Raw genomic sequence first — 7,541 nt, 5'->3', positions numbered from 1 at the left:
GGTTCTCCCTGTCCCTTCCTTAGGCACCAGGACAGGCCCACAAGGGGCCGGGCCCCTGGCAGCAGTGGGGAATACCAGTCAGCAAAGCTGGGGCGCTTGTGGTAATGCAGTTTACTCTTTTTTGCTTTTATTTTTCAAATGCTTTAGTAACTTCTGATTTTACATCATTCATTTCCATCAGATTTTGAGTTACAAATTTTCTCCCTGTTTTTCCCCTACCTACCCCCCCAGTTTACTCTTTTTTAAAACAAATTAACTAATTCATTTTTATTTGTTTATATTTTAAAATATTATATATGTAATTTTTATAAATTATATTTATATTTCTTTTTAATCTTCAACATTCACTTCCATAAGTTTTCAATTTTCTCCACCTCTCTCCCCCCTCCCCAAGATGGGGTGCAATCTGATACAGGATACATTTTTTATTAAACAGATGTTCACATTAGTCATGTTTTATAGAAAAACTAAAATAAATGAGATGAACCATGAGAAAGAAAAAAATAACAAACAAAGAAAGCATATAGTATGCTTGGATCACAAGCCTTTTGGAGCTGTTTTAGGTCCCTGCATCGTAGTTACATTTGTTGAACATGTCCTCGAGCCTTGGACTGGGGATGCTTCCAAAAATCTGGTCGATGTCAGGAGGCTGTTAGTACTGAAGATTGAAGGCCTAGCTGAGCTGGGATCCTGGAGCAGGAGAGAGTCAGGGGTTATGACAGAGCAGGGGGCTCATAGGAAGATGACACCCAAGTCCTCGTGACTGTCCCCTGAAGGCTATTCCAAACCTTCCCTTCTGTCCTCAAGCCCCCCACATCACCACATGTACCCCCAGCCCTCACAGTTGAGAGCCTTCCTCCTCCTCCCCAAATTACCCTTCTCCCCTTCTAAGGCCTCTGACCTCAGGCCCCAGGCTCTCCTTTCTTCCCATCTCCTATGAGGAGGTGGTCCTCCCACTCAGTAAGGCCAAGCCCGCTCAAGGTGCCTTAACCACAACCCATTCTCTCAAATCTTTTCTCTTTCCTTCTCCAGTGGGGCTGTTTCCCTCGTCTCCCTTATCCCTGAAGGAGCCTCAGGAGAACCTGCCCTGCTGCATCTCTCTTTCCCTCCCCTCCCTCTGCTGAACTCCTTTAAAAAGTCAGACTCTTGTGGCCTCCTTCCTCCCTTGCAATCTGGCTTCCAACCTCATCATTCCACAGAAACCGTCCTTGTAACGTCCTGCCAAACCAAACCATGCTTCCCCCACCCTCGTCCTTCTTGACCTCTCTGTAGCTGATAGCACTACGAGGCACGTTCTCCTTTCCTGGTTCTCCTCAGTCTTCTTTGTTGAGTCTGTGTACAGATCATTCCCACTAACCACAGGTAACTCCCAGGGTTATATCCTGGGCCCTCTTCTCCTTCCTCTCTCTACAGTGTCATCTGGTGACCTCATCAGTTTTCAACAGTTCACCACCTTTTGTGAGTTCAACTACCATCTCCACCTGGTTCACTCCCAAAGCTCTGTGTCCAGTCATCACCTCTCCTGAGTGCCAGCCCCAAAACACCAACTGCACACTGGATATTTCAAACAAATTGTCCCACAGACATCTCAAACTGAGAATATCCAACGTCCAGGATTCTCTCTCTCCCCTTGCGTACACTTCCCCCTTACTGTTGAAGGTACTGCCCACCTTGCTCACAAGCTCAGTGTTACCCGACTCCCCACTCTCTCTCATCCCACATGTCCATTAAATGTTATATTTCCTATTTCCATCTTATCTGACATCAGTCCTACTGTGGTCACCTCTCACTTGCACTAGTGCAGGGCCCTCCTAATTGGTCTCCCTGTCTCGAGCCTTTCCCCATTGCTACCCATCCTCCATGAGACAACAAAGAGAGTTTTTTTTATTGTTTACTTTTACTTTTCAACATTCACTTCCACAAGATTTTGAGTTCCAAATTTTCTCCCCATATCTCTTCTCACCCACCCCAAGAGAGTGTGCATCCTGATTACCCTTTCTCCCAATCTACCCTCCCTTGTGTCACCTCCCCCCTTCTCTTATCCCTTTTCCTTCTATTTTCCTGTAGGGCAAGATAGATTTCCATACACCATTGTCTGTATATCTTATTTCCCAGCTGCATGTAAAAGCAATTTATGACATTTATTTTTAAAATTTTGAGTTTAAGATTCTCTTCCTTCCACCCTCCCCCCCTTTAACCTCATTGAGAAGAAAAGCAATCTGATGCAGTCATGCAAAACACTTGCATAATAGTCATGTTGTGAAAAACTAACTATATTTCCCTCCATCCTATCCTGCCCTTCATTTGTTCTATTGTTTCCTTTGACCTTGTCCCACCTCAAGAGTGTTTGATTCTGATTATCCCTCTCCACATTTGCCCTCTTTGCTATCATCCCCTTCTCTCAATATTCCCTTCAGCCGTACTTTTCTGTAAGGTAAGATAGATTTCCATACCCAATTGAGTGTGTATACTATTCCTTCCATCAGCCAAATCTGATGGGAGTAAGGTTCACTCATTCCCTCTCACCTCCTGCCTCTTCCCCTCACTGTAAAAGCTTTCTCTTGCTTCTTTCTCTCCCTTTCTCCTTCTCCCAATATATTCCTCTCTCACCTCTTAATATTATTTTTTAGATATCACCTTCATATTCAACTCAATCTGAGCCCTGTGTGTGTGCACGCGCGTGCGTGTGTGTGTGTGAACATTCCTTCCAATTACCCTAATAAAGAGAAAGGTCTCATGATTTACAAATATGGTCTTCCATATAGATATATAAACAGTACAACTTTAATAAGTTCTTATGATTTATCTTTCCTGTTTGCCTTTTCATGCTCTTCATTCTTGTATTTAGAAGTCAAATTATTCAGCTCTGGTCTTTTCATCAAGAATGCTGGAAAGTTCTCTATTTCATTGAATATCTTTTCTTTCCCTTGAAGTGTTATACTCAGTTTTGCTGGGTAAGTGATTCTTGGTTTTAATCCTAGCTTCTTTTGACCTATGGACTATTATATTACAGGCCCTCTGATTCTTTAATATAGAAGTTGCTAGATCTTGTGTTATCCTGATTGTGTTTCCACAATACTCAAATTGTCAAATGGTCAAAGGATATGAACAAGCAGTTTGCATAGGATGAAATTAAAGATAATATCTATAAGCAAATGAAAAAAATGATCTAAATAACTATTGATTAGAGAAATGCAAATTAAAACAACTCTGAAGTACCACATATCATTGGTCAGATTGGCTTTAATGACAAAACAGGAAAATGATGAATGCTGCAGAGGATGTGGAAAAGTTGGAACACTAATGCATTGTTGATGGAGTTGTGAACTGATCCAACCATTCTGGACAGCAATGGAACTATGCCCAAAGGGCTATAAATAAGTACATACCCTTTGACCCAGTAATACCACTTCTAGGGTTGTATCCTAAAGAGATCATAGAAGTGGAAAGAGGACCTATATATACAAAAATATTCATAGCAGCTCTTTTTGTGGTGGCAAAGAATTGGAAATCAAGGGGATGCCCATCAATTGGGGAATGGCTTAACAAGTTGTAGTATATGAATGTAATGGAATACTAATGCGCTATAAGAAATGAGGAGCAAAAAAAAAATGAGGAGTGATGGACATAATAACATGGAGAGACTTACATAAACTAATTTTGAATGAGAAGAGCAGAACCAGGGGAAATTTGTAGACAATTACTGACACAACATATTTGTGGTGACTAACTTTGATAGATTGTGATCCTCTCAGCAATGTAAGGTTATAAGACAACTCCAAAAGACTCATGATGGAAACAGATATCCACATCCAGAAAAAGAACAAGAGTCTGAATGCAGATTGAAGCAAACTACTTGCTCTATTTCTTTTTCTTGTGTTGCTTGCGCTTTCCCATTGTTCATTACATTGGTTACAATCCTTCTTTACAACCTGAATAATGTTTAATGGGAAGGTATTTGTAGAGCCTCTATTTGACTGAATACTGCCATGGCAGGGGGGTGGAGAAGAGAGGTAGGGGGAGAAAATCTGAAACTCAAGGGTTTATGGAACTGAATGTTGTAAATTAAAAGTAAATAAATTCATTATTTTTTAAAAAAAATCATTTCTTTCTGTCTGCTTGCAATATTTTCTCCTTGACAGGGGAACTCTAAAATTTGGCTACAATATTCCTAGGAGCTATCCTTTTGGGATATCTTTCAGGAGGTGATCACTGGATTCTTTCAAATTTCTGCTTTCCCCTCTGGGTTTAAAATATCAGGGCAGTTTTCCTTGATAATTTCTTGAAAGATGATGTCTAAGCTCTTTTTTTTTTGATCATCAATTTCAGATAGTCCAATAATTTTTAAATGATCTCCTGGAATTATTTTCCACATCAGTTGTTTTTCAAATGAGATATTTCACATTGTCTTCTATGTTTTCATTTTTTTTGGTTTTGTTTTATAATTTCTTGTTTTCTCATAAAACTATTAGCTTCCATGTGCTCCAATCAATTTTTTAAGGAACTATTTTCTTCAGCGAGTTTCTGGACCTCCTTTTCCATTTGTCCAATTCTGAATTTTAAGATATTCTTCTCCTCATTGGCTTTTTGGACCCCTTTTGCCATTTGGATTAGTCTATTTTTTAAGGTGTTGTTTTCTTAAGTATTTTTTGTATCCTTTAAGCAAGCTGTTGACTCATTTTTCATGGTTTTCTTGCATCATCTTATTTCTCTTCCCAATTCTTGCTGCACTTCCCTTACTTGATTTTCAAAATCCTTTTTGATCTCTTCCATGACCTGTGACCAGTTCATATTTTTGTTGGAGGCTTTGGATGTAGGAGCTTTGATTTTGTTCTCTTCTTCTGGCTGTAGTTTTTGATCTTCCTTGTTATCAAAGTAACACTCGACAATCTTATTTTATTCCTTCTGTTTACTCATCTTTCCAGCTAATCACTTGACGTTTTAGCTCTTTGTAAAAGTAGGGTTGTGTTTTCATAGTGGAGAATGCACTGTCCCAGGCTTAAGGGGTTTTGAATAGCTGTTTTCAGAGACACTTCTATGGTCCTGTAAGTTTTGAGTCCTTCCAAGGCAGTATGATCAAAGGAGAGGTATTTACTCCTCTCCTTCCCTGGGCTCTCGTCTGAGTGAACACAAGCACTCTGTTCTGCCTTGAAACTGTGAGGATTTCCTCTTCACTGTTGCCACAAGGTCTGCCACGCCAGCACGCTTTCTTGACCCAGGACCACCACCCAGAACTGCGACCCAGATCCAAGAAAGAGCAAAGCAAGAGAATCCTGCCTCAGACTCAGCAAAGGGACCTCTGCAATCCCCACCCCCCAATCATCCACTTGATCCCCCAACTATCTGTGAGCCGAGAGTGCAAGAAGGTGTTGCCACCACTGTAGCAACCACCATTGTCCTGGGTCTGGGTCTGATGCCAGACCACACTCCTTTCTCATCCAGCTTCCCACAGAGTTTTCCTACTGACATTCTAAGTTGATTTTGGTGACTGTGAGTTGAGAGGTCCCAAAACCTCCACAGCTGCCAGTGATTCAGTCTCCTGAGGACTACTCTGGGTGTTGCTAGGGTCAAATCTGTGCAACCCACTCTGGGCTTTGCTCTTCTCTAAGTCTATTGCAAGAGACCTTTCCTGTTGACCTTCTAAGTTATCTTGGCATAGAAAATTATTTCAATCTGTCATTTTCCGAGTTCTACTGCTCTAGAATATGTTTAGTCATTTTTTACAGGTATGTGGGGGGTTTTGGGGGAGAACTCAAGAAACTCCCTGCTTTCCTTCTGCCATCTTGGCTCTGCCCCCCACCCCTCCCAAGGGATTTTTCTAAAATCCACATCCCTCCCCTACTTAGCCTCTAGATCAAATAAAGGGTTCTGCTGGCATCTAAAACCCAAGCTTCACCACTTGCTCCCAGCCTACCTTTCTAGACTTGTTAGACATTGCTGTCCTTTAGTATACTACAGTCCAATCCAGTGGGTAATTCGTTTGTAACTGTTCAAGAGGTGGGAGTACACACTTACCTTCAGTCCAAGGCTTCTGGGGCTGAGTCTCATCATCTGTGGAGTCATCACTACTCAGATCCAGATCCATCCCATAGCTGTCTGGATTGATATTGCAGTCCCCCAGGAGATCCTGTGGGATCATTTCATAATAATTGTAAACTAGTCTCTGAAGAAGAAAGAAGACTTCTTTATCTCTTCCTAGCATGCTGGAGGGCATCTTGGGCTGTCAGAGCTGGAAGGACTCCTTGAGATGATCCAGTCCAAACCCTCCCCCCACCCCACCCAGACTGATGAGGGAGACTGAGCTTCAGAGTGGCCACAGGCTAGGACTAAGACTTGGGATATATCTCTACCTCTCTGAGGCTCGTTTCTTGATCTGTAAGATATGGATAATTCATACTCTGCTTCTAGCACAAATCTGCTGGGAGTCTTAGAGAAGAGGATGTTTACAGAGTCAATTTTGTCAACAAAAGTTACTGTTTGTGGGGAATCTGTCTTATGCCTGGAACAGCCCAAAGGCTCATTTTCTGGGAGTGTGTGGACCTCTCCTCCATAAACTGGCTCTGGGTTAGTGGGGCATCATCATCTCCTCATGGACCAAGTACCGGACCACTGAGGATAATGGGGGAGGAAAACTGAGATAGGTTCATCTCGATGTGACTAAACTCTAGATACCACTTCTGAGGGCCAGGGAGCTCTTGGCCTTGACCATCTGCTGACTGAGAAAAAAAAGCAAATGTCAGTAAATGGCATGCAATGTGAAGTCTGGTCCCAGCTGCTGCGTGCAAACAGAGCTGAGGCATGGTCCGGGCGGAGGTGAGCCTGCAGAGCTTGGTGAATCTGGTGGCTGGCAGGGAGACAGCGCTCCCCAGGCTGGTCCAGAATGGAGGCTTTCCCTCCCCACAAGCTCCTCTTGGAGAGTTCTCCAAAGGCTTTCTTCCCTTCCTCCTCCTTTGAAGTCACACAATGTTGGGAAGGCTCAGAGTGTCAGAGCTGGAAGGGACCTAGGGGGTCATTAAGTCCACCCCCTGCCCCATTTTGTAGAAGAGACCCCTGGCATCCAGAGAAGCTAAGAGATCACATGGTAAATGCTCCATGCTGATAGCTGAACCCCAATCCAGTGTTCTCTAATTGTTTGGTCATTGACCACCACAATCTCAGACACAACCTCGGGCTATAGCTGTCCATAGTGCAGACCATGACAACCCATCAAAAATCCAACTTTGTAAGGAGGGAGGCATGGCTAGACAGTAGCTCAAGTAAAAAAAGACCCAGGGCTTTTTGGGGATGGGAAGCTCAGTGGTGGTTGGCTGAATGACACAGCACCCCAGAAAGCCAGGGAGAGAGTCAACAATGCCCCAAGAGAGGCAGGTGGGCAGGGCTTCAAAAAATAAGGAGGGGGCACTGGTGTCTCCAGTCTGCCCCACTCACAGACTCAGGCTACACCCAGAAACTTGACACTGATAAGCTGGACAGTCCCCAGAAAAAGGCAATCTTATGCCAAAGGACCTGGGACTACCGAGCCAGGAGGAGAGAAGACTAAG

At 43.0% G+C, this 7,541-nt stretch overlaps 1 long non-coding RNA gene across 1 annotated transcript; it reads right to left on the bottom strand.

The window, feature by feature from the left end:
- Positions 1 to 410: 410 nt before the first annotated feature.
- On the bottom strand, positions 411 to 6,132 carry LOC138176567 (uncharacterized). The gene is made up of 2 exons (XR_011172336.1): positions 6,016 to 6,132; positions 411 to 690 (listed from the first exon to the last, which is right to left on the bottom strand). It is a non-coding gene; the product is annotated as an uncharacterized lncRNA (long non-coding RNA).
- Positions 6,133 to 7,541: the final 1,409 nt, after the last annotated feature.

Source organism: Petaurus breviceps, unplaced genomic scaffold (genome assembly GCF_028583685.1).
Source record: "Petaurus breviceps papuanus isolate PSGF00001 unplaced genomic scaffold, PetGlider_PUasm1.0 89984, whole genome shotgun sequence".
Taxonomy (NCBI): Eukaryota; Metazoa; Chordata; class Mammalia; order Diprotodontia; family Petauridae; genus Petaurus; species Petaurus breviceps.
The sequence above is the reverse complement of the archived record's forward strand: the minus strand, read 5'-3'. Positions and strand labels throughout refer to the sequence as shown.